At 43.1% G+C, this 23,336-nt stretch overlaps 1 protein-coding gene across 1 annotated transcript in view; it reads right to left on the bottom strand.

Moving 5' to 3' along the window:
- The window catches only part of GJB3 (gap junction protein beta 3), a 53,981-nt gene that overhangs the window by 5,758 nt on the left and 24,887 nt on the right, over positions 1-23,336 (bottom strand). The window lies entirely within an intron of this gene.

Genomic DNA, 23,336 nt, shown 5'->3' with positions numbered 1-23,336 from the left:
AATAGAACTTCTATAGTACGTGCAATGTGATATGACACAATATTAGGTGATAATGCCAGAAGTGCAATGTGCAGAAGTAAATTAATAGTAACACTAAAATAGGTATAACATAAATATGGTATATCCAAAAACTAAATAGACTGTGCAAGTAAGCAAAAAATGTGCAAAATCAGCACTATCAAACTTCCTATGCAAATGTGCAAAAAACTTGTGCAAAATACAGTGTGCAGCATACACAAAAATGTGTCAACTGCAAAGAAAAAAGTCCAAACAAATTAATGATGTAAAAAATACAATAGGACTGTGAATATAGTTCAATGGGAATATATCGTCTTTCTATGAAAGAGCATTCCAATGTGCAAGTAGTGAAATAAGGTGCTATGAAAATGGATGTCTCCTCTTTGTGCACAAAACACACACTGGTGAGAAGTGGCCTCTTACCTTGCGGCAATGAGGTAACCGCATATAAACACTGGTAATGGCTGTCTCTCCCTTATGTTCCTGGACCAAATAAGGTTCCTTGTGTGTCTTTGTTTCTAAGCGGGTGCAGGAGGAGAAGTAAAAAAGGGGAACCGGATAGTGTAGTATTTTCAACAGTAGTTGGTGTTTATTAGTTAGGAATGAAGGTACTTACATCACTTACATAGCAAAGTAAAAGCAATCCACTTATCTCTACGAGTGGCGAGCTTGTTTACCTACATCAGTATAAAGTGCCTCTCCCGTCCCTACGCGTGACGTCACGGTCACGTGACTTCATCAGGGGATAGAGGGAAGGCACAATAGATGTCTTTAAATAGTCTCTAACAATGGTTCCAATGAGTGGCCATTTTCCTGTAGCTCAATATAATGATAGATGGCGGCCATTTTACGAGAGACCATGAGCACGGCCATTTTCTTGGTTGTATCTTCCTATATAGCACGGCCGTCAGTTAAAGCTTAGTAAGTGCTGACAGAACGTGGTCATTAAGTATATTAAACAATCATGTGGGCATGGCCATAATACCAGGGTGGTGAATGCTGTCAGCAGAGCAATAGGAAAACTGGAGGCTCGATGTGGAGCTGACACAGCAGGCTTAAATAAATGGCAATACTATAAATAGCAATAATGATTAAAATTGTACATATCTATATCAAATAATAACATTAAAAATAAAAATTAAAAAATCATACCTACAGGGAAATCCTGGACTACAATGTACAGCATAAGAAAATAGAAAGAATTATCAAACGACATTGGCATATACTTCTGGCAGACAAACAACTACAAGATACTCTTTCCACTAACCCTAAATTCATATATAAGAGAGCACTGACTATTCGGGACAAAGCAGTGAAGAACATACTAGATCCACCTAAGAGAAACTTTACCTTCTTTACTGGAAAAGGCTTTTATCCTTGTAAGAGATGCTTTGCATGTTTGAGAACTAGACATCCAAATGAAAAGAAATTTTACATCCACAAGCAGGGGAGATACGTATGATGTCAAAGAGTTCATCTGTTGCAACACAGAAGGGGCTGTATATGTCCTTGAGTGTAGTTGCGGCTTGCAATACATCGGTCGCACCAAAAGACCCCTAAAGGTGCGCATTAAGGAGCATGTCCAAAACTTCCTCAGTTGATATGACAAACATAGTGTATCCAAACACTTTCTTTTATGCCATAATAAAGACCCCTCCCATCTGAAATTCTGGGGAATAGAACCATGTATTAAACACTGGCGGGGGGGGGGGGGGGGGCATTAGGTGAGGACCCTCAGCCAGTTGGGATCGAAATGGATATTCACACTAGACACTTTCTCCCCCAGAGGCCTGAATATCGAATTTGACCTCAATTGCTTCCTCAGTAATTTTTAAATACTTGTTTTTACATCTTCCACTCCTTCGTTTATTCATAGTATTTCCCAGTATGCCTTTCTGTCTGTCCCCCCCTCCTTGTTTTTCCCCTTACTCCCTCCCCTTCCCTTCCTCCTTCAATTCTCCCCTTTCCTTCCCTCCTTCCCCCCCTTCCTCCCACTTCCCCTCTCTACTGCCCCCTTTTTTCTATCACCTCCCCCTTCGCCCACCCCTTATACACACATGTTCCACACATTCACATATATATTGTCACATTGATACCTCTCCTTGTTTTACAGTGTTTTATATCATGCCGTGTTTTTATTCTATTCTTTCAGTTATATTTGTTGACCTATTGTAAACCTTTTGCTCGTATGTGCACACTGAAGTGCTGAGGTCTATCCGATCCGTTCGATAAAGACATTCATTTTAATTTTACCTTTCCCTGTAGGTACGATTTTTTAATTTTTAATTTTTATTTTTAATGTTATTTGATAGATATGTACAATTTTAATCATTATTGCTATTTATTTAAGCCCGCTGTGTCAGCTCCATGTTGAGCCTCCATTTTTCCTATTGCTCTGCTTACAGCATTCACCACCCTGGTATCATGGCCACGCCCACATGATTGTTTAATATACTTAATGACCACGTTCTGTCAGCACTTACTAAGCTCTAACTCATGGCCGTGCTATATAGGAAGATGCAACCAAGAAAATGGCCTCGCTCATGGTCTCTCTCGTAAAATGGCCGCCATCTATCATTATATTGAGCTACAGGAAAATGGCCGCTCATTGGAACCATTGTTAGAGACTATTTAAAGACATCTATTGTGCCTTCCCTCTAAACCCTGAAAAAGTCACATGACCGTGACGTCACGCGTAGGGACGGGAGAGGCACTCTATACTGACGTAGGCAAACGAGCTTGCCGCTCGTAGAGATAAGTGGATTGCTTTTACTTTGCTATGTAAGTGATGTGAGTACCTTCATTGCTAACTAATAAACACCAACTACTGTCGAAAATACTACACTATCCGGTTCCCCTTTTTTACTTCTCCTCCTGCACCCGCTGAGAGACAAAGACACACAAGCAACCTTATTTGGTCCAGGAACATAAGGGGAGACAGCCATTACCAGTGTTTATATAACCTCATTGCCGCAAGGTAAGAGGCCACTTCTCACCAATGTGTGTTTTGTGCACAAAGAGGAGACATCCATTTTCCTAGCACCTTAATTCACTACTTGCACATTGGAATGCTCTTTCATATAAAGAAGATATATTCCCATTGAACTATATTCACAGTCCTATTGCATTTTATACACCATTAAATTGTTTGGACTTTTTTCTTTGCAGTCGACACATTTTTGTGTATGCTGCACACTGTTTGTATTTTGCACAAGTTTTTTGCACGTTTGCACAGGAAGTTGATATTGCTGATTTTGCACATTTTTTGCTTACTTGCACAGTCTATTTAGTTTTTGATATACCATATTTATATTATACCTATTTTAGTGTTACTATTAATTTACTTCGCACGTTGCACCATCCATTTATTTGTACTATTACCTTTAGCAGCACATTTTTTTCTACTCTCTCTGGAACAGCGCAGCACCAAACCCTATCCTTATTCCATTACTTTATGGGCTTGGTTTGACCCATACTCTGTGCCTGTAGCAGTTCCACCTTTAATTACTCCCATTTTACATGGTAGCACAGAAATAACCACACACTCTAGTACCAATCCCTGTGTGTTGCCGAATATGTTTATTTCCTATGATCATAAACTCCATCCAGTGGTCATAATGCAGTATTTTCCTGATATAGGTATTTCAGCTCCTATAAGGTAACACCAAGTGATTTATTAGAATCAATTCTTTTTTTAATTCTTCTAAAATTCTATTGGGGTTATGTAGCGGTAGCCCCGTGAGGGCTGCTGATTGACTCTATACCCCACTGGCTACCCTGACTCTGCAGATCCTCTCTTACCTCTGACACCTTGGGTTCCATGCTGTAATAGGATGTTATCAATGAGAAACTCACACAATGTCACTGAACCACTCAGAAGGTTTACTAGAGTGAATAATAAACACAAATGAACAATATGAATGAACACAAACAATATATGACAGTTGATAACAATAAGCCTAGATGTGAAACTGTGAATTTAATAATCACCGTAGGAAGCGTATGCAGACAGGTGTACAATGGGACAAGTGTTCAATATCCTCCAATACCTATATTAAACACCTTCCCACTGAGGCCTCAATACACACACTAAATTGCAATATAATGTTACTTACATTCAATAATACAATGCAATATTTAACCTGTACTCAAGGGCTCCCCCTAGGTTACGATTCAAAGTTCAAACTACAAATAGAACCGTAATGCTTTGCAGAAGATGATAAAAAGTTCCTTGACTCCGGATATCTTCAGCTAGCCTGTAGTTTAAACTGCAGTATTTGTAATCCAAAAGGGCAAAAGAGAGACAGCAAACTGTAGAATAAATGGTACGTTGATAACTGCTTAACTGAAGAAATATGGCACTGGTAACTTCCTCCTTATGTGTGAGTGTAATACAGTACTGACCTTACAGCACAGAGAACAACAAACCCCAGAATTCAGCTGTATATTGCCTGTGAATAAGACTCAGAGGCTGTGAGGCTCCGTCCGGACTCCCCTCCTGATGTCTCAGTCTGAAAAGATGGTGCCGCCGCGCTGTACCGCTCCTTTGGATGGCTGAAATACAGGAAACTTCCGGATGTCCTGGTTCTGCAAACCAATTCGCTTGCTAAGCCGGCAGGGTTGTACTCTGAAGCACCTCAGAGGCTGGCAATCCTGCTCCGCGCTGTATAGGCCGCAGTCTCTTGGTCACACACACAGACCTCCTTCTGGCAGGTATTGAATGGTGTCCAGAGAGGCCGCAAGATGGCCGCCCTGATCCTTTTATTACTGCTCCCAGCATGCAGTGCTGCGCGCTTTGCATTGTTTGTATTGTAGTTTAAGGCTGATCCAGCTAACAGAGTCACATTCTCCTCCAAACTACATCTCCCACAATGCTTTGCAGCGCTACTTCTCAGGAATTAAAAGAAAGTCCCAACAGCATTAAAAGAACACAAGAGGGAGACAAACTCATTTGCAACCATAACAACTGTAATGCCTTCTATTAGCAAACCCTTGGCTACACAGTCCCCCCACTTAAACTCTTTGGTCCCCAAAAACATAAAGATCACCACTTCAACTTGCTGAAAAGAAAGAGTAAATTGTTAATGATTTAGTTCTAATTACAATCCAAATTTAACAAATACTGACACACCTCTGGGTTTCTTTGAAACCATTTGTACACACTATCAGTAAGTTCATAATCAGTTTTTGAACAGGCCAGGGCAATTTCTGTGTCCCACACATTGGTGTCAGAGGTTAGAGCAGAGTCGCTCCTACCCAATTAACAGGGGGAGGTGTAGCTTCAGGAGCTGATCTGTCAATGGTATGAATAAGCTCTTCAGAACTCTCTCCCAGTGTGTCATACATGAGTCTCTTGGGAGGGTGCACGTCCCGCCTCAACCGCATGGGTGAATATGTCCCAGCAGGCTGTGTTGAGTCTTTGGCTGTTTCCTTAACATCGGTTCGAACACTCAATTCAATGGAGGGGTCTTTAGTTGCAGTTTCAGGAACATAGGCCACTAGTCTCAATCCCCCCTTCTGTTTCTGATACACCACTCCTCCCAGTACTTCTCTACTAGCACCTACATGTAGCTCATAAGGCAGGCTAGGATCAGTGTAGGCCAAAACTGAAGCCTCTGTGAGATTTTTCTTCAATTGCCAAAACGCTCTTTGACATAGAAGGGTCCATTAACTTTGGACAGACTCTCCTTTCTTGCGAATGCCACTCCTCTTGGGTTTCACTTCTTCTTCTCCCTCTCCCGTGACCGCTTGCAATAACTCATTCAAGAGGCCTGGCGATCTTAGCAAAGTTGGCCACAAATCTTTGGTAATAGGAGCAGAAGCCTAGAAAAGATCTCAACTCGGTTACAGTTCTTGGTCTAGGCCAGGTAGTGACAGCCTCCAACTTCTGAGGATCTGTGGCGACTCCTCCCGCAGAAACCACATGACCCAAATAGGTGACGGAAGTTCTATAAAACTGGCATTTCTCTAGTGACAGCTTCAGTCCTTCCTCATGAAGACGAGAGAATACGTTTTCCAATTGGGCCTCGTGCTCTTCCAAGGTCTTCCCAAACACAATGATATCATCCAAGTACACCAGGACTTCCACAAGATTCATGTCTCCTACTGTTCTTTCCATCAAGGCCCTGGGGCATCTGACTGAACTCGTAGAATCCCAATGGGCATATGAATGCCTTCTTCTCCTGGTCTTCATGGGAATCTGGTAATACCAGCTCTTCAAATCAAGCACACTAAACCACTTAGCTCTAGTAAGACACTGCACAGCATCTTCAATACGAGGTGTGGTGTACTGGTCTGGGATGGTGCGCCGATTCAGGGTTCGATAGTCGATACACATGCGCAACAACCCATTCTTCTTCCTTACTACCACAATGGGAGATGCATAAGGACTCCGAGATTCCTGAATGACTCCTGACTTTTTCAACTCTGCCAGCTGCTCTCTTAAGTCTTCCAGGTCACTGAGAGGTATTCTCCTGGCCCGTTCTCGAAAGGGTTTGTCTTCCTGAAGGCGAATTCTGTGTTTGGCACTTTTTGCACACCCTACATCGAAATCATCTTTGGAAAACAGCTTCTCCCATCTCATCAGCTGAGTCTTCATCCTGTTCTGCCAAACAGGAGTAAGGACCTCTGCACATCGCTGAAACTCTGCCTGTAACTGTCGGCCACTCTTCAAGTCCTTAACTTCTTCAGGGATAACAGGGGTGGCAGCTTCTCTGGCCTGCTTACCCGTCTCCAAGACCACAAATGGGCCTGGTTGATCCCAAGTCAGCTTGATGGTGGCCTTCACATGAGCAACCTCCCCTGGTTGTAGTACCCTCTCTTTAGTCTTCACCTTCCACAACTGCCCCACTCCTCCTTTCGGGCCTTCTTCTCTCTTTCCACTCGCCGACAAGCTTTCAGTAACTGTGGGTGAATCTTATTGTTGGTGGACCCATCTGCGTTCAGTACTGAGGGCAGCAGGCTTCTCACCAGGTCAGTGTTAGTTCTCACCAGTATAGAATTTCGCCCAGCCCCGGGTGGTCTGGGGCACACGACAGCCAAAGTGCCGAAAACTTCTTCCTTTTTGACAGCTGCTGGCCCAAAAGATATCTGGATAGGAATGTAGCCGTCATATGAGCATCTGGTGGTTCCAATTCCCCAGATCTCAAGCTCTTCCAGCTTACGGATGGGAATGTGACTCAGGTGTTTGTCATAGAAGTCCCAGTATAATAGTGTGACCTGTGCCCCTGTGTCCAGTAGAGTTTTGGTATAAACTCCCGAAATTTGTACTGGTACAATTGGGGACGGCCCCACTAGCTTTTCCGGGAAACTGGCAGAGGTACCCAGAGGTAGGATTACGGTTCTTCTTCTTCCTAATGTTCTGTGAAGACCTAACAGTGACCCTAGATAGTGTTGCCAGACCACGTTAAATAGGACCAGGCCGACAATCTCTCATAGGGGTGTTTTGGTAGGACCTGACTGGGGCCCTGAGTGGTGTCGCCAGACCTCTTAGAATTGGGCCAGCCTGACAAATTTTCTTAGAAATATTCTGATAGGACCTAACCGTGGTCCTAGGGAACGGTAAAGCATTGACCCTTTGCGCCTGGCTCCCTGACCACGGTGGAGGGTTGGCCCAGGTGATTGAACCACTCTTCCTTTCTGTGGCCTCGTTCTGGCCCCTCTCTTCCTTTGCTTCCTGGAGCTCTGTTTCTTGTTGGGGTTCTCAGTTGGCTCCCTCACTGAGACCCCCCTGGAGTTTTCCGCCAGTTGATCTTTCAGTAATGTCCTTAACATCTCCACTGACTCCTCCAATAGTTCAGCATTCACTTCCTTTTGTGGGCACTGGGCCTTGAAGTGTCTTGGATCACTGCACTTGTAGCACTTCTGAATACCGTCCGTTCAACCTGCCTGTGCTTCCATCACTTGTAACAAAGCTTGCTGCTTTTGTTCATGGACTTGAGCTCCACTTTCTGGTGACTTGACAGGAGTGACTTTTGGGGTGGATTGCACTATAGGAATCTTAGTGTGCCCCCCCCCCCCCCACTCAGATTCCTCATTGCTCTCTTCCACGCTACCATCCACCTGAACTGATTGTGCAGCGATCTGCTCATTCTTCTGAAATGTCCTTGCTGCGAGTCGAGCCTCCCGATCCTTCTCATACAAATGGCCTCCTCTTCTCTCACTAACCCCATTAACTCTGGGTAAGAAGGGTCCTCTTGGGTGCCTTTCAAGAGCAATCAAAGCACAATGGGATGGTTCGAGCTAGCTCTTTGTAGGGTCTGATCCAACCGGACTTTGTCTGACTCTCTAGGATAGACGCCTTTTTTTAGAATGATCTGGTGCAGAATTTGGTCTATGCGGATGATATATTCCAACAACTTCTCTCCTCTCAACTGGTGGGTATGCTCAAACTTGTACATCAGATCAGATAGCTTCTCCACCTTTCCGTAACAGCATAGAGGCCTCGATATAGTCCCTGGCCTCACAATCCGGATTCCCCCTCTTTAAGCTCCTGATGACATCCGCTGGTGGGCTCAGAAGGCTCTCGCTGATTCGCTGTCTTTCCACTGGTCCTGACACATTTCAGTCTTCTATGGCTTGCATGGCCTGATCCATCCAACTATCAAATTCTTTTTTCCCATCTGGTCTAGGGACACGACCTGAGAAGGTCGGTAGCTTCCGATATCCTTCATTGGTGGATGTCTTGTGACTCTGTATCGCACTGTCTAGTAGGCGACTCATGTCCAGATAAAATCACACAGGAGGCATCCCGGTTCCTGGGCTTTCCACTGCTACACTGGTGGTATTTGGATTACCCACAGTTGGACTGCCTGCAGCAGGGCTCTCTGGTGGTGGCCCAGGTGTCTTCTCACCCACCTCCTCCGGCAACTGTACTGGGATCACATGGCCATCCAGTCCTTCTGCTAGACTCACCACTCCCTTTTTGAACTCCGCCAGAACGTCCTCTTTCCACTCTAGAAGGGCATAGGTGAAATCTTCCTCCAAGTCATGTTTCAGGTCCAAGAGGTAGGACCCCTGTTCTGGGACAGCCTTTCTCATCAACTGCCGTACCTCTTTATCAAACCACCAAACTCCTGGTAGCCTCAGAACTGTGGTTTTCTCCAACCGGCTCCCATACTCCTGGCTCCATTTGGTGGCAGTAGCTAAGTCCATGATTTCTTCTACTCTGGACGCATCAACTAATCTGCTCGGGCACCCCAGATGGGATATCTCGGTGGGACCTCCAAATGTAGTGGTACCCCAGTGAGGGCTGCTGATTGACTCTATACCCCACTGGCTACCCCGACTCTGCAGATCCTCTCTTACCTCTGACACCTTGGGTTCCATGCTGTAATAGGATGTTATCAATGAGAAACTCACACAATGTCACTTAACCGCTCAGAAGGTTTACTAGAGTGAATAATAAACACAAATGAACAATATGAATGAACACAAACAATATATGACAGTTGATAACAATAAGGCGCCGTCGCACTGTACCGCTCCTTTGGATGGCTGAAATGCAGGAAACTTCCAGATGTCCAGATGATTCTGCAAACTGATCCGCTTGCTAAGCCGGCAGGGCTGTACTCTGAAGCACCTCAGAGGCTGGCAATCCTGCTCCGTGCTGTATAGGCCACAGTCTCCTGGTCACACACACAGAACTCCTGCTGGCAGGTATTAAATGGCGTCCAGAGAGGCCGCAAGATGGCCGCCCTGATCCTTTTATTACTTCTCCCAGCATGCAATGCTGCATGCTTTGCATTGTTTGTATTGTAGTTTAGGGCTGATCCAACTAACAGAGTCACTTTCTCCTCCAAACTACATCTCCCACAATGCTTTGCAGCGCTGCTTCTCAGGAATTAAAAGAAAGTCCTAACAGCATTAAAAGAACACTAGAGGGAGCCAAACTAATTTGCAACCATAACAACTGTAATGCCTTATATTAGCAAACCCTTGGCTACAGTTATGCCATGTGATTGGAGTGACAAAACACTGTAGCGCAAAGAGGTCTTCTATCTGGAGCCCCTTGCCTATAAAATATTACCTTACATTCCCTGATTCTTCAACAACATTGCTACAAAGCAAAGATTTTTCCACAGTGCAGCTACCCAGATCAATCAATCAATCAAACAAAACATCTTTATATCACTGATTATATTGAACTGGAGTATCTCAGAAGACCAATATTTACATTTTTTGCTGCACTGATTTCCAGATTGACATTATCGAATACACCCTTGCAATACATATGTTTAAAGTGAACATTTCCATTCGCCAAACACGTAAGCATAAATGGTATCCACATAATCTGCTTTAGCAACAGTTTTATTCATTTTCCCTCTTTCCTAAAAATATTCAGCCTATATAGACTACACAGCACTGTAATAAAAGAGAAGAGCTAGGCCCTCATCTCCATCCCTTACCAATCCTTATGGCTGTTGAATATAATGAAAGCAGTGACTAGTACAAGCAGTTCTCCCATACAGGGCCTGGCCCCCATTAGGACTGCTTGTGGCTCTCTCTTCTCCTCAGGGTGCAATGTGTCCCCTCAATCTCCTGTATATATGCTCCCTGTCCAGAGCCTTCTGGTGGTGGGAAGTGGTGGGAGCTGGCGGGTGCTCCCTCAGAGCACAGGATCTGTCTCCTAGGTGGGGAGGGCTAGGGGTGTGGCCACCTTCTACCATCCTATCACAGGTGGTTGCTGCACCCTGGCTGAAGCTGCTAAACATGGGGTGACACTGAGGAGGGGAAAAGATGGCAGCTGGGCTTCATCCCCATGAACAATGGTAAGAAGCTGACCTCTCCGCTTTCTGCAGGAATTCTCCTGCCCTGCCACTATAGTTTTGCCTTACCCTGCTTCTACATGCCATCCTGCCACTACACACTGCCCTACTCTTTTATATTGCCCAACTTCTATATACTGCTCTGCCCTGCCACTATCATGCCCTGCCACTATATACTGCTCACTACACTGCCCTGCCACTACATACTGCTTACTACACTGCCCTGGTTAAATATACTGCCCTGCCACTACTTACTGTTCTACCACTACATAATTCCCTGTTTCTACACACCACCCTGCCACTACATACTGCTTACTGCACTGCCCTGCCACTGCATATTGCCCCACCCTACACTACATGCTATTTACTACTAGGGATGAGCCGAACACCTCCGGTACGGTTTGTGGCAGAACATGCGAACTGACAAAAAGTTTGTGCGAACACCGTTAAAGTCTATGGGACCCGGACGTGAAAAATCATAAGTGCTAATTTTAAAGGCTAATATGCAAGTTATTGTCATAAAAAGTGTTTGGGGACCCGGGTCCTGCTCCAGGGGACATGTATCAAAGCAAAAAAAGTTTTAAAAACTGCCGTTTTTTCGGGAGCAGTGATTTTAATAATGCTTAAAGTGAAACAATAAAAGTGAAATATTCCTTTAAATATCGTGCCTGGGGGGTGACTATAGTATACCTGTAAAGTGGCACATTTTTCCCGTGTTTAGAACAGTCCCTGCAGCAAAATTACATTTCTAAAGGAATAAAAGTCATTTAAAACTGCTTGCGGCTGTATTGTTGGGTCCCGGCAATATAGATTGAAATCATTGAGAAAAACGGCATGGGTCCCCCCCACCCCCAGCCCATTACCAGGCCCTTTGGGTCTGGTATGGATATTAAGGGGAACCCCTCACCCAAATAAAAAAAAAAAAAAAAGGCGTGGGACCCCCAGGCCCTATATACTCTGAACAGAAGTATACAGGCGGTCCCCGTGCTACAAACAAGATAGGGACTGTAGGTTTGTTCTTAAGTTGAATCTGTTTGTAATTTGGAACAGGTACATTTTTTAAGTGTAGCTCCAGCCCAAAAATCTATTTTTAAGCTTTTTGGATAAGACTTCTTTTGCTGTCTGTGCCCGTGTTCAGAAGATTTCACTTCACTTTCTGTCCCAATGACAATTGGATTTTGAAAATGTTGGGTTATTAGGGAAACAAGAATTGGTGATAAAAGCATCAGTGGAGACACTTTTTTCCCATATTAACTCTTACAGGAGAGATTTTCCCTTCCTAGGGGTAGATTTCCTCTCATTTCCTGTTGTGTCCCTCCGTTTGTACGTAGGAGTTGTTTGTAAGTCGGATGTTTGAAAATAGGGGACCGCCTGTATATACTATATGGCCTGCCCTATATAATCTGCGGAAAATTAGACCTTAGGTGTTGGTAGTACCAGAACACTGTAAGCCCTCACAGTTACTCTTGGTGGGCGCTGGAACGGGCCCTGCTGTGAAGTATTATTTCAAGAATTGTAATTACATGCCACTGTTAAACAGGGGCAGAAAAATTGGGCATTTGGTGGTGGTCCCACAACAGTGTAAGCCCTCACAGTTACTCTTGGTGCGCACAGAAACAGGCCCTGCTGTGAAATATTAGATCAAAAATTTTAATTACATGCCTCTGTTAAACAGGGGCAGAAAAATTGGGTCTTAGGCAGTGGTGGTGGTGCCACAACACTGTAACCCCTCACAAATTCTCTTATTGAGTGCAGGAACAAGCCCTGCTGTGAAATATTAGATCAAAAATTGTAATTGCACTCCCCTGTTTAACAGGGGCAGAAAAATTGGGCCTTAGGCGGTGGTGGTGGTGGTGGTGGCACAACACTGTAACCCCTCACAGATTCTCTTATTGAGATTAATTTTTATGAATGTGAGCCGATCAACAGAGTCTGTGGACAGGCACACTCTGTAATCGGTTACAAAGCCTCCAGCAGCACTGAATGTGCATTCAGAAAGAACGCTGGATGCAGGACAGGCCAGTAGCTCAATTGCATATTGAGCAAGCTCTGGCCAGTGGTCCATCATCGCAGCCTTCAAATCGATGTGCATCCTCCAGCAGCATGTACCACCCGACACTGTGGTCGAATAGTTCGGGGGACTCCTCCATGCATGATGGTGGGGCTAGGGAAGGAGTGACTGCTGACATGGAGCCAATGGAAATAGGCCACTTTGGCAGCTGCATTGGCAGGCAAACTACTCTGAGCCTGGGTGACAGAGGATGAGGATGGCTTTGTTATCCATTCCACCAACTCTTCTGCATGTTGTGGCTCAATAACATGGCCAGCTGCAGAAAAAAAGGACAAGCGTGCCCCACGGCCATGTGCTGAGGATGCACCATGTCCACGACCAGCACTGTTGACTGTAGACACAGAGCCTGCTTGCCCTCTTTTAGTGGCCTGTGAGCATCTGCCTCTCCTTGGTGGCCTTCCGGACATGCTGTAAATTTTGTTTAGCAAAACGAACACTACACTGTATTGTGTACTGTGTACACCACCAGAAAAGTATTAGCAACTGCACTAGAGGTGCACGGAACTGTGTACACCACCAGAAGTGTAATAGCAACTATGGGTGCACTGTATTGTGTACTGTGTACACCACCAGAAAAGTAGTAGCAACTGCACTAGGGGTGCACGGTATTGTGTACACCACCAGAAGTCTAATAGCAACTATGGGTGCACTGTATTATGTACTGTGTACACCACCAGGAAAGTAGTAGCAACTGCACTATGGGTGCACGGTACTGTGTACACCACCAGAAGTCTAATAGCAACTATGGGTGTACTGTATTGTGTACTATGTACACCACCAGAAAAGTAGTAGCAACTGCACTATGAGTGCACGGTACTGTGTATACCACCAGAAGTGTAATGACAACTATGGGTGCACTGCATTGGGTACACCACCAGAAAAGTGGTAGCAACTGCACTCTGGGTGCACGGTACTGTGTACACCACCAGAAGTGCAATAGCAACTATAGGTGCACTGTATTGTGTACTGTGTACACCACCAGAAAAGTAGTAGCAACTGCACTATGGGTGCACGGTACTGTGTACACCACCAGAAGTGTAATAACAACTATTGGTGCACTGTATTGTGTACTGTGTACACCGCCAGAAAAATAGTAGCAACTGCACTATGGGTGCAGGGTACTGTGTACACCAACAGAAGTGTAATAACAACTATGGGTGCACTGTATTGTGTACTGTGTACACCACCAGAAAAGTAGTAGCAACTGCACTACGGGTGCACTGTGTACACCAGCAGAGGTGTAATAACAGCTAACTGAATAACCTGCTTGCCTGAAGTATATTGGAAAAAGTACACCAGGAATGGCCTGCAGTCAGATATAGCTACACTGGATGCAGAGTATATATATCTATATATATATATAGATATATATATATATATATATAGATATATCTATCTATATATATAGATAGATATATCTATATATATATATATATCTATATATATATATATATATATATATATATATATAGATATATATATGAGACTGACTGTATATATATATATATATATATATATATAGATAGATATATATACTCTGCATCCAGTGTAGCTGGATATATAGCTATATATATAGCTATATATATATCTATATATATAGCTATATATATGAGACTGACTGTATATATATATATATATATATATATATATATATATATATATATATATATATATATTAAATACACTGCAGCTAACTGAATAACCTGCCTGCTCAATCTAAATCACACTCTCTCTCCATCCACGCCAACAATACACTACACACTATATAGTGTGGGGCGTGGACTTAGTCCCCCTGAGCCATAATTGGCCAAAGGCACCCTGCCTTTGGCCAATTATGGCTCTCTTAGCTGAGGGCGCTGGGATTGTCATCATACAGCAATGCACAGCGATCTCGCAGTGCATTATAGGGCGTTACGCGGTGCTCGATTTGCCGCAATCGCCCCATAATGTTCATTTTTTTGCGAACGGGCGAACACCCGATGTTCGAGTCAAATTCATGTTCGACCCGAACATAAAGCTCATCCCTATTTACTACACCTGCCCTGCCCTGGTTCTATTTATTGCCCTGCTAGTACATACTTCCCATTGCCTTGACCTGCAAGTACATATTGCCCACTGTCCTGACCTGCCACTACATACTACCCACTGCCCTGACCTGCCGCTACATACTACCCACTGCCCTGACCTGCCACTACATACTGTCCGCTGCAGTGACCTCCACTTCATACTACCCACTGTCCTAACCTGCCACTACATACTGCCCCGACCTACCACTACCTACTGCCCACTGCCCTGGTCTGCCACTGCATGCTGCCCACTGCTCTAACCTGCCACTACATACTGCCCTGACCTACCATACATACTGCCCACTGCTCTGATTTGCCACTGCATGCTGCCCAGCCTAACCTGCCAATGCATGCTGCTCACTGCCCTGACCTGCCACTGCATGCCCTGCCCTTACACACTGGTCACTGCCCTGCAACCACATACTGCTCATTGTCCCTCCACACTGATCACTGTCTGGCACTGCCATTTTATACAGCTTACTTCACAAACACTGTATAAAGTTCCCTGCACTGCCATTATATACAGCTCACCTGCCTGCTTTTAAATACTGCCCTGCACTGCCACTACCTACAGCTCACTGTGCTGTCATTATATACTGCTAATGGAATAACACTGCCATTACATAGTACTCACTGCCCTGCCACTGCATACTGTTCATCTACTGCCCTGCCACTGCCAGTACATACAGCCACCAGGTACTGTGCATGACCCTGCACTTCTTTACCTCTACAGACTGCTCACTGCATACTGTTCACTGACCTGCACTTTCCTATTGCTTCATACCAAGCACTCCACATCTATGCCCTGCCATGTTATACTGCTCACTACCCTGTCATTGCACTTTCTTTATGCACTGCTCTGCACTAACACAACATACTGTGCCTGCACATTGCATACACTCACACTGGCAGTCACACCAAGCAGGGGAAGGGGGGCCCTTATCAGACTGTATGATGCCGCTTGTCAAGTAGAAATGAACGGACTGCACAGTGATGCTGTCACTGATATAAAACCAGCTCCATGATTAACTCCCCAGTGGGGGTGAAACATGTTGGAGAAGGAGGTAGACATGCAAGTCTATATGTTGTTAATTCTCTATTTATATGGGAGCTGGAAGTACAGGAAAAGAAACAATTTTGAAGCATTACTACTATTGATTCCACAGAGTGTATGATCATGTGCCCATGATTTCTAAAGGCGACTCTGGCAGTGACAAATGACTGTCACAGGAAAGGCTGATGTGTCGCGAGCTGTGATTGACACCTGGTTTACCCCCTTTATGCCACGTAAAAAGCAACATGGTGGTAACTTCTTAGGGTACTAATTGGAGCAAAGTTTGTTGTTCACTGAAATCGCACCAGGGAGTTTTTCTATAAGCCTAATAATTCATATATGGCAATGGTCTCAGTAAACATTGGCAAAGAATAGGGCTGCTTTAACATACAGTACATGATATATAAAAATGTTACATAGAATAGATATGTAATAAAAAAACAAGACTCAACCAGTTAATGTTTATTATGGTAACCAGATGTGTTGTCATTGAAGGTGTTTTCCAGCATAGTTAAGATTTTACTATTGCTTAAAACTCCTTTGTATAACATATAGCAAACCCCCACCCACACACCAAACCTTGCCAGTAAACTAAATGTAACAGTTTTACAGAGGAAGCACAAAACAATTGCATTAGATAGGCATCATGCAGCTGGAGTTTCATTGAGCAGTTTGGAAAATACAATGTACATTTTAGATCATTTTCTATTATTCCAAAATGTATAGAGCCAGGAGCTGAGCTTCATTAGTTATGAAATATGTTAGAAAAGGGGCCCTTGACACCTTTCACTCAAATGGCTTAATCATAAGACATTCATTTTCCAGTATTACCCATTAAAGTGGTTTTAAACCTCTGGCATAAAAAAATGAACAAAGCACATCCCTCCATAGTGAGTACTAGCCCAAATCCAAAGCACCAAGTCTGGTTTCTCTTTGGTCTCTCTTATCTCTGCTGTCTGTATGAATAAGTGATAGAATTCTAAGCCGCTAGAACAGCCTCACGGTAAAAGACCCACCCCTCTCAAGCACACAGCAGGTGACTCATAGCATTAGCTCTGTATACCTTTTTATGAGTCTGTTAGAGGAGATGTATTCTATCTGGTTACACTACAGCTGTGTACGCTAGCTGTGCAGTGTATGTGATGTCAGATCCTTGCCCCTCTGCTTTCTAGAGCTGATTGATGCTGTGTAAAATGTGTGCTTTAGGAGGCCGTGCATAAGAATTGGCTGCAGCTATACAGGTACAACTTATGTAGGAGGATTTGTTTCATCTCTGTGTATCATCTGAGTCTGGTCACTTCACTTCACTGGGTTTACAACCACTTTAAAAGGCATACTGACATTCACAGTGATGTATGCAGTCCCATGAAAACTTCCACGTCAGGCGGGAACAGTTATCTACTGACTTTCATTGATGATATTTCCAGGTACACAACTACTTATCTGATGAAACATAAGAATTAAACATCAGAGAAACTTCAAGAATTTGTTGCCATGTCTAGCAACAAATTCCAACGCAAACCTGGAATAATATGCGCCGACAATGGGGGAGAAAACATAAGCAAAGAAGTGGCTTCATATCTTAAGAGGCAAGGAATAGTACACCAGACAACCACAACATACACTCCTGAACAAAACGGTGTAGCAGAAAAGGAAAAAATCACACTCTTATAGAAATGGCCAGATGCATGTTGTCAGATGCCAACCTACCTCTCAAGTACTGGGGAGAAACAGTCATGACTGCAACCTACCTGCAGAAAGGACTACCCTCAAGAGCCATTAAAAGTACTCCATTTAAAATGTGGCATGAATCAAAGCCTAGCATAGGGCACATTAGAGTGTTTGGATATAAAGCAAATGCCTATATTACAAGTGAAAAGCAATCCAAGCTGGAGAAAAGAGCCATTGAGGGCATTCTAGTACTACAGCAAGCAAACTTAGGGTTACAGAATCCTTCATCCAAAGACTGACAGAGTGACAATAAGCAATAGTGTTTATTTTGATGAGAGCCCATCACCAGAAACACTGATCCCTGAAAGCTGTGAAGTGAATAGGCCAAGCAAACCAGAAGAAAGGGTCAACCAAAGTGAACCTGTGCATGAGTCAGAACAGGAGGGGGAATTTACATTGCCTGAATTAAGTTCCCCACCAGATCCCGCTGAACTGCCTGAAGTCAGAAGATCCATTCGGACTACAAAGGGAATACCACCCGGCAAGCTGTCATACACTGTAAAAACACACAGCATACTTGAACCAACATCCTGGGAAGACATAGAAAGACTGCCAAAACATGAAGCCAATAAATGGAGAAAGGCAGCAGAAGAAGAGTTAAAGTCACTTCAATAAAATAAAACCTGGACACTTACAGAACTATAGGAAGTAAGTGGACTCACAAAGTAAAGTCAGACGCAGAATATCGTGGAATATCCACAAATACAAAGCCAGACTAGTTGCCAAGGGTTACTCTCAGAAATTTGGTGAAGATTACGATGAAACATTCGCACCTGTTGTAAAACACTCCACCATCAGAGTGCTTCTTAGTGTTGCAGCCGGGAAGGGCATGCAAGTGAAACATCTAGACGTTAAAACTGCTTTCCTATATGGAGACATTAAGGAAGATCTCTACATGGAGCAACCACCAGGGTTTGAGCAAGGAGACAACCTTGTGCGTAAACTTCAGAAGAGCATCTACAATCTGCAAGGATGTGGAATAAGAAAGTGAACAAAGTACTTATCAGAGAGGGATTCTCAAGAAGTAAAGCAGACCCCTGTGTCTACTCCAGGAATCAAGGAGGCAGATTGATATACAGTACATCCTTATCTATGTTGATGACAATATAACTTGTTTTAAACAAGAGGGGGTTTACAATGAGAGTTCACAAACTAAAAGAAAATTTTGAAATCAAAGAACTAGGGAACATTAGCTGCTATCTGGGAATCCAAATAGAGAGAAAAGATGGAAGATATCTTCTTAACCAATCTCAGAAATCTTGGAACAATTCCATATGCAAGATGCAAAGGAAGTGAAAACTCCTATGGAGCCAGGCTATCAAAAGAGCAACGAAGCAGAAAACTAGCTACCCAACAATGACATGTATCGCAGAGCAATTGGTAAGCTGCTAATTGGTAAGCTGTGACAAGACCAGACATAGCCACAGCAGTGGGCATACTATGCAGGAGAGTCTCAGCTCCCTGTCAGCGTGACTGGAACGCAGCAAAAAGAATGATACAATACCTCAAAGGAACAATTCAGATGAAGTTACAGTTACCAGCAACATCCAATTCAAAACTGGTTGGATATGTGGATGCTGACTGGGCTGAGGACTGCACTGACCGCAAATCCACAAGTGGATTCATCTTCCAGTATAGGAAGGAACCATAAGTTGGTATAGTTGAAAACAAGTAACTGTCGCTCTATCTTCAACTGAATCAGATTACATTGCATTAGCACACGCATGTCATGAAGCGATATGGATTTGTCAACTTTTTGTGGACATTGGGATAGACATGTCAAAACCAATTCCCATTTTTGAAGACAAACCAGGGATGTATAAAGCTTACACAATCAGAAAGAGTCAATCCTAGGATCAAACACTTCAACGTCAAGTATCACCTACTGACGGACAATTAAGAGCAAGGTGTTATTGACATTCAATACTGCCCATCAGATGACTGCTGATGCACTCACCAGGCCTTTGTTGAAGGAACGTTATAGTTATTTCCAGAAGAAGCTGAATATAATTTGACAAAGCCCATGCTGTTGAGAAGGGGTGTTGGAAAAGAACAACAGCATATAATGTAAAGTTGTTAATAAACTGACAATACTGTACGCATTATACCTATCTATGCAGCAGGTGGTGCTGTGGTTTTATAGTGTATAGTTCTAATATTCTATGATATAACAGGATGTTTTGTCTATCTATGCTCAATGTACTCATTTGTGTTCTCTTCCTGTTTGTCTTGATGATAATAAAAGGCATGCAATATATTTCTCCATGAAAGTAAAGCCATATTACTGTATCCAAGAAGCTTCCAGCGTTTATACGCAATACTCTGCACAATAGTAATCAGTTGACTACGAGTACACTTAGGTCACCCCATTTTTACCTCATTGAGATCTGCGGTGGAAAATGGGACTTGTAGGTTTTGATTCACAGATTCCTTTGCAGGCAGAGCCTTGCAGAGTCATGCCAAATTAAAAAAAAAACAAGATACTGCATTAAGAACACTGAAATTCAGGTAGAAGGGGAAGAGAGAGGGCAATTTGAGGGTGAGGGACTGGGGACTGTGACCATGTTTCATGTTACACTCTAAATATGGATGTAAAATGAAACATGGTCAGAATGGTGGACCTAGCCTTTACGTATAGGTACAGTAGAGCTTTATATAGAGTTCATCCAAAGTACATTTTAGTTTATGTGCAAATAGAGCAAAAAACATATTTGCAAGTGCCTTATTGTTCTTATAGAATGGTCAGAACACCTTGCAATTGCCCTAATTTTGATCTTATAGAGATATGGAACTAGAAGGGAGTTAGACTAGAAACAGTGCTGGCAATTTAAATCTAATCCCATTTAAAGCCCAACTTGAGCTGATCATTTTGGATAAAATAGGGGAAAGTCAAATTCTCTGTTAGGCGCTTATTGCTGTCTGTGAACCCTAATAGGAAACTTTCCCCACAATTGACAGTCTGTGTGAGATGATACCCTTTGTGTTTGCGTTACAGTGTGATAAAGTGTTACTAGGATGGATGGAAGTGAGAGAAAATCTCCAAAATTATGGTGCAGACAGCAATTTCCATCTAACAGAGTTTATAAGCCTATGCCTAAGTTTATAAGCCTTAGGCCTATGCCTAAAATTTACTTTGCAAAGAATATCCAGTCACGTGCCAGGAAAAATAAAAACTGCATTTTTGTTTGCACATGATTGGATGATGGAAGTCAGCAGAGCTTCAGCTCATTCACTGAGCTCTGGGGAAAATTCCCTTGCAAAGTGACCAGTCTATTTTCCTTTAGTAAGACAACCCCATTGGCTCTATATGACAGCATGCTATGCCTGATTCCCTGCAATAGCTGGGACAACTATTATAACACTGATGTATAAAATAGGATAATGCAATGATATTCATATAGACCAAGCTACTGTATCAAATGAATGTATGCATAGCAGAACAGGTTTAAAGGTACAAGTCTGCAAAGGAGTGAAAAAGGTGTTTTTCTTTTGTAGAAAGGTCAGAGATAAAGTGGTATGATAACATGACTCATACCAACGTGAAAGAGTAAAGGACCGAGGGTTCACAGTTCTAAACAAAGGTTCCCACAATGCCTTCTCATGTCGAATACACTTTCTTTGCAGTTCAGAAATTAAAGCTGAAGTAAAAGTCTACCTTTAAAATATTGCGAGCAGTCTATGTGTGTATGGAAGAGACATGCAACATCTCTTCTGCAATCAAATAAACTTACCTATCTGCTCCCAGTGTTCTTTAAAATGTACATTGAGCCGTGAATGTGCAACTCCGTATACATTCCAGCACGGTGTCTGTATCCTGGTGTGCGTCCAGTGTATGCATAGGAGTTATATAATTCTGTACCAGCCTATCAAGCAGGGCCGTTTTTAAGGCAGGGCAAAAGGGGCAGCTGCCCTGGGCCCTGTCATTGTTGTGGGGCCCAAAGCAGCTGCCTCATACTTGCCAACTATCCTGGTTTAAATTCCCTCGTCCCTTGAGGTTTTAGTCCTGTGCTGTGTCCCAATATCTCAGTGTGAAGTGCTGCTACTAATGCTGCCCAGCTCTGCCCTTTTATTGTGTACAGATGACTCACCTGCAGACCCTGTGTTTACATGTAAATTACCGGCATTCATATGTAAATAGCGGTGGCATTCATATGTAAATAGCGGCGGCCGGCAGCATTGATATGTATATCTTGCCCCCCTGAGGTCATATCCATAGTAATCTCTAGCAGCCAATCAACAAGCAGAAATCATGTGCTGTAACCTCTAGCAACTAATCAGTGACCCGTAATGTGTGCTGTAACCTTTAGCAACCAGTCAGTGAGCGGTAATGATACACTGTAACCTTTGGCAACAAATCGCAATAGCTGTCTGATCTGATTCAGTAAACTGATTTTGAGTCTAGCTGCAATTTATTGTATGTCTCAGAGCAGGTGGAGAGCGAAACTGCATGGGGGGGGCCCCAAGAAAAGTTTTGCCCAGGGTCCAATCAATAATAAAGACGGCCCTGCTATCAAGATAGCCAAAGGCCGGCACCTGGAAGAAGCCTAGAAGAAGGCGCTGGAAAGGGACTTCCCGTGTGTCAGACTGTTGGAGCTAAGGTAAGTATTGTTGACTTTTGTTCTGCTTTAAGTTTTTTTCTTAGTAACAACTTGCCTAATATTCATCAGAAAAGGCAGCTATCAAACATATTAACCACTCCAGAAGATTTAGCCTTTCATGACATGACCATTTTTTGCGATCCATTTTGGCAAGCTGCAGGGCCTCTGGTATCCCTGATCTACAGTACCTTGTCCCTGTGACTGTTTCCTGGGAAGCTGGACCTTGTAGTGCACCTAATTGGTTTGTGTATTTTTGATTTTTTTTTCGATACGGCACTGCATTAATTTGAATGAAAATTTTATGGGCATGCGACACTGTACCCAAATAAAATTGATGTTGTTTTTTTCCCACAAATAGAGCTTTCTTTTGGTGGTATTTGCAGGGCTGCATTTTTAATTTTTTGTGCTATAAACAAAAAAAGACTGACAAAAAACAAACACATCCAATAACATTTTAAAAAAAAATCTAATTTCTTCATAAATTTAGACCAATATGTATTTTGCTACATGTTTTTGGTAAAAAAATTCCAATAAGCGCATATTGATTGGTTTACTCGAACGTTATAGCATCTACAAACTATGGGATATATTTATTCATTTATTTATACTAGTGATGATGGCGATATGTGACTTATAACAGGATTGCAATATTGCGGCAGACAGCCTGACACTAACTGACACTTTGTGGGAACCAGTGACACTAATACAGTGATCAGTGCTAAAAATATGCACTGTCACTGTACTGTTGACACTGGCTGGGAAGAGCTTAAACATCTAGGGTGATCAAGGAAATAAATGTGTGCCTAGCCAGATTTTTTTGTTTAGATAAGCAGAAAAAAAGTGCCTCCAGATCAGAATCAGTTAGATGTCTTTAATATACAAAACGAATATGTCCACTTACATGTAATAAAAAGCAAGTAGAGCACAGATTATCCTCAGGTAGTGAAAAGCAAGTAGAGCACAGCTTTTTATTACATGTAAGTGGACATATTCGTTTTGTATATTAAAGACATCTAACTGATTCTGATCTGG

This window comes from Aquarana catesbeiana, linkage group LG02, assembly GCF_042186555.1.
Source record: "Aquarana catesbeiana isolate 2022-GZ linkage group LG02, ASM4218655v1, whole genome shotgun sequence".
Lineage (NCBI taxonomy): Eukaryota > Metazoa > Chordata > Amphibia > Anura > Ranidae > Aquarana > Aquarana catesbeiana.
Note: the sequence above shows the minus strand (reverse complement) of the source record. Positions and strands in the feature narration are given on the sequence as shown.